This window comes from Ciconia boyciana, chromosome 9 (assembly GCF_034638445.1).
Source record: "Ciconia boyciana chromosome 9, ASM3463844v1, whole genome shotgun sequence".
NCBI classification, from domain to species: Eukaryota; Metazoa; Chordata; class Aves; order Ciconiiformes; family Ciconiidae; genus Ciconia; species Ciconia boyciana.
In genome coordinates this window covers 2122222-2126797 of record NC_132942.1, presented here as the reverse complement: position 1 = coordinate 2126797, position 4576 = coordinate 2122222, and positions in this window count along the sequence as shown.

The following is a 4576-nucleotide window of genomic DNA, read 5'->3' as shown; positions in this document are numbered from 1 at the left end:
TTTCATGTTCATACTTTCACATTCACAGATTTATATACTCTGAAAGGCTGAGAACTGTGCTGAGTGTCAGTCAAAGGAGGCAGATCACAAGTGAAGAAATCATCCCCACTAAACCATCCCACAGCAGCATAAACAATGATTTAGAGAATAGATTTGATATTGGTGGGAAAATAGTGTGTGTGAAACAGAAAACTCTTACCAGAAACAATGCCAATAACTAAGTCTCCTAATTAACAACTTTTGGAGAATATTCCAGAGGTCAGACTGGTTGCAGAGTCAGGATATGCTCTGTGCACCATCCACCAGCAACGTGGAAAAGCATTGCCATGGAGAAAGCAGCAACAACAGAGACCGATGGCACTGGCCTCCTGAACAGCTGAGTCATAAGGAGGCAGCTACAGCCCAGGAGACAAGACACCAATGGAGTATAATCTAGTATCACCTGTCTAGAGGAGTTGTATTTGCTTCTGAAAGATGGGTATGACTTTTATCTTTGACTTCGGCAATATTCTTACAGCCTGCTGCGCCAGTAACGTCTCAGTGAAGTGAATACTAACCTTTTCTTGTCTCAAGTTCTGTAGTGGCCATAGCTCATGTTTTGTAAACCTTTTTCATGCTCATAAAAAGTAGGATTATCACCAGATTACGACCATAGAGAAAGCCTGAATGGCTAGCCACAAAACCACCTGCTGGCTGCCAGCTTATGATAAGGTCCAGGCTTACTTCATCTATCATTTATATGTTACTCATTTTAGTTACAGACGATGCTGAGATAGAGTACACAGGGCTGTTTTCCAAAGTTTGCCGCCTTTGCTACCTAACCATGATCTGATACAAGACTGGTTGCTTTGTTTCCCTCCATGGAGGATGCACAGTAAGCACTAAAATATGCTGGTAAAGTTATTAATCAATTTTGGAGTTGGCTGAAAGCGTAGGCAAATTAGATTCCCAAGACTGGCAGCTTGCCTGGTTTACCTATAGGTGAGCCTGAGATGGCTCCCACCTGGACAGGGGCTGCCGGGAAGAGGTGAGGGTGTTCACAGCATCTGCAGCCAGCAGCTCGTCCCTGCAGTTAGTCCTGGAGAGACTCCTGGTCCTTGGGAGCAGCATAAGAAAGTCCCAGGGAAGGCAGGAAGGAGCAGTCCTCTGGCTTTTTTTATTCTGGTTGGATATTTTTCTAACTGGAAGATGAGTAGAGGCTATGGAGCAAAGAGGAAGAGTTGCTTCTTGCGATGGACGTGGGAGAAGACTGGCACAAGGGGGCAGAGGAAGTCTGTGGGCCCTAGAAAGAAATGACCAGCCAAAGGGAGAGATCCTTTTTCCTACCCCCAATCACCTGGAACCTTCCTACAGTCCCCAAAACTGCCTCAAAACTCTGGTACTCCTTTCCAGCCCCTTTGTAGACCTCAAAGCGTCTATGAAGTGTTGAGTAAGCTCTGATTAAATGGCGCCCAATGGCACTAGCTGTGCAATAGACCACGTCTTCTAGATCTGATGATACAGAGCTCTTGACACACTGTTATCCTTATAATGCTCTTTTAGGTGATTTCTGAATGCGCTTTGTGCACGTGATCATTATTAACAATGTTATTTGGTGATCTAAAATTGTGAGAGATTGACTTTCTCATTGGGGAAATAAAGGTCAGTTGCAAAACTCCAGATCTGGCTTAGAATTTCGGACTGTCCTAATGTCCAGGATTTTTCCTCGAATTCTTTTCCAGGACAGACTGGAACGTTGAAAGTATTTAACAAACTATGCTAAGATCATAAATGTCAGAAAATCAGGAATGTTAAGAGTTTATGTTTTCACGGGTATGCAGAAAAGGATAGATAATGGTTGAGGACTTTATCAGAAGCAGCTGAAGGTTTTTGTATTGCAGGGAAAGTAGTTATTTCCCCTTTCCCTATTTTCTTCAGAGTAAGAAATAACTTACACGTTTTAAAGTGATTTGAACTTCTACGTCTTCATCCTAGTGAATGTTGATAGGAACAACATCTCTTGCAGCAGTTTCTGCCATTATATCCAATAACAGACACGCATATTAGCCATGATTCCCTGTTTAACTGTTTCAGTTGTATTATTTCGTGCCAGTTTTGTAACTACTTGTTTTGCTGTTGAGAGCAGTATGTGCATTATACTACCTACCACGTGGTATAAAACATGCACCCTTGCTAAAGGTATTACGTCTGTTTTCATTTTTTCTCGTTTCCTCTTATTTTCCTAAAAAAAAAAAAAATTCAGACTTAGCACTGTGACTAAGAAAGTATGTAAAACAGGCGGACTTAGTGGCAAAAAGCTGCATGGAGTTTCGACTACATTATTTAGCAACCTCCCTCCAGATACGTATAGGAGGCATGTCTGAATGCTTTCTAATTTTGTTCTAATTTAATTAGGAAATGGAGTTTTTCTTTGGGTTTCTTTCCAGATCATAGAAATTGCTGGAGCCACTCAGCTAGCAGCATGAAGTTGCTTTGGTCAGCTGCCATTGAGCTGTCTGTGGAACAATGGAAGCTGTTTGCATTTAATGCGAAAAGCTGCTGCAATTTATTTTCCCATTTTCGTTAAGTCCAACAAAATTCACCTTTGTGCATGCCGACTGTCACTCCGCAAGACAGATTTTCAGCAAATTACGAGCAAATAAAAAGTAGGTTTGGTAACAAAGGTAATATTGTTTCTTTACAAAGAGCTTATATTCTGTTTCCAACAATTTTTGTAGGGAGGTGTAAAATGTGGAAAAGAATACTATATGCCGTTAACTAAACATTTCTACTTAATGAGAGGCCACCTGATCTGCCGTTAAGTAAAACATCTCAACTTAATGAGAGGCCACCTGTCTGGGTTTCACACTCCGTGCATCAGAACGGTATTTGAACGCTCACAATGACCTGCATTAAATCTCTAAAAGAGGAAGCTGAAGTAGGAGGGCTAGTGCCCCGCCGCAGCTGCCCTGCGCAAGAGAAGCTGTTCTCCTCGGAGGACGTGGCAGAGGGTCCTCGCACATTTCATCTACTCTAACAGCACTTCTCTGTACGCCCGACGCTTTTTTTGAGTCCTGCTAAGATGTCAACTTCAAAAATATCTTATACCACCTAGTTTAGTCATTCTTTCTCTAGTTTTCATATGGATTTGAAGGGAAGTTCCCCTCAAATTAAACCTGAATGGAGCAATCCTACAATCAGATATATGACTACACTTTATCCTCTTCCTGCACTGAGCACAAAGAGATTGATGTGGAATTTCTGCAGTTTGTATTCTAGATTTCCTCCTAAGGAAGGTGAATTATCAGATCACATTACACCTCAGACTTGTAAGCCATTTCCTGACTCTCATTTGTCGCTGTGAGAGAGGGATGTATCACACTTACACTCCCGACAGCGTCATGGTGAACCACTGCTCACCCACAGCCCCGAGGACTCATGCTATTGCTGGAAATACTCGAGCACACACAATTACTAACAGGACTGGCATCGCTACAGCCAGCCAGGTAGCTATCGCAGCTCTGATGGTGCTGTGCCACCTTTTTGCATGCCGGCCATTGATCCTGTGCTGGCTCTGATTCAACAGCGCATAATGGGCAGAATGAGTGGACATCAAAGCCGGCATCGGAAATGTGGTTTCTGAGACAAGAAGCACCGAGCTGGATTGCTGCGGGGATCCGCAGATTGGCCTTAAAAGTGGGACTCGGCGATACAGCCTCACGCTCCCCACAACGCAATTACCCCCAGGTCTGTTCATCGCTTAATCAGACTGTCGGAAAAAGGGGGCTTGTCTGTGGGACGATCCCCTGTCACTCGGCTCCGTTTGATGAAGGGGCTGGAGGATTTGTCTTCCAACAGGCGACCTGTCTGCTATGAGGGCGAGGGCTGGAGCTGGGGCTGGCTGGAGTTTTCCACTGCCGTAGCTGCCGTACCAGCTCTGCGGGGGCACTGAGCCGTGGCAGCAAGCTGGAAACATGCTTTTTAAACTCTCTGAAATTATTATTTTACAATTGTTTTGTGTTTTTAATAAAAGCACTAACAGCTTCTTGGGGGGGGGGGGCGTCGCTGGGTGCCACTGGGGTCCCCAGGACAGGGCAGGCAGGAGAGGTTGGGGGAGACAGGCCATGGGGATGAGGAGAGGGGCTGGGGGACGAGGAGAGGGGACAAGGGATGAAGAGAGGGGCTGTGGGGATGAGAGGGGGCCATGGGCATGAGGAGAGGGGGCCCCGGGGAGAGGAGAGGGGCTGTGGGGATGAGAGGGAGCCATGGGGATGAGGAAGGGCCATGGGCATGAGGAGAGGGGCCGTGGGGATGAGAAAGGGGCCATGGAGATGAGAGGGGGCCGTGGGGATGAGGAGAGGGGCCACGGGGAGAGGAGAGGCGCCGTGGGGAAGAGCTCAGCGGGGTTTCCTCATCGTTGCTCCCCACCCCCCTCGACCCACACGGCCGGTGGAAGAAGAGCGGGCGGGAGACGAGGGGCAGCGACGCCGCCGGCTCCCTCTGCGGGGCCGCGGGCGGCCGGGCTCGGAGGGGGGCGGTAGCGAGCCCGGGCCGGGGCGGGGGAGCGGGCGGGGTCCGCCATTGCCGGGGCGTGGCG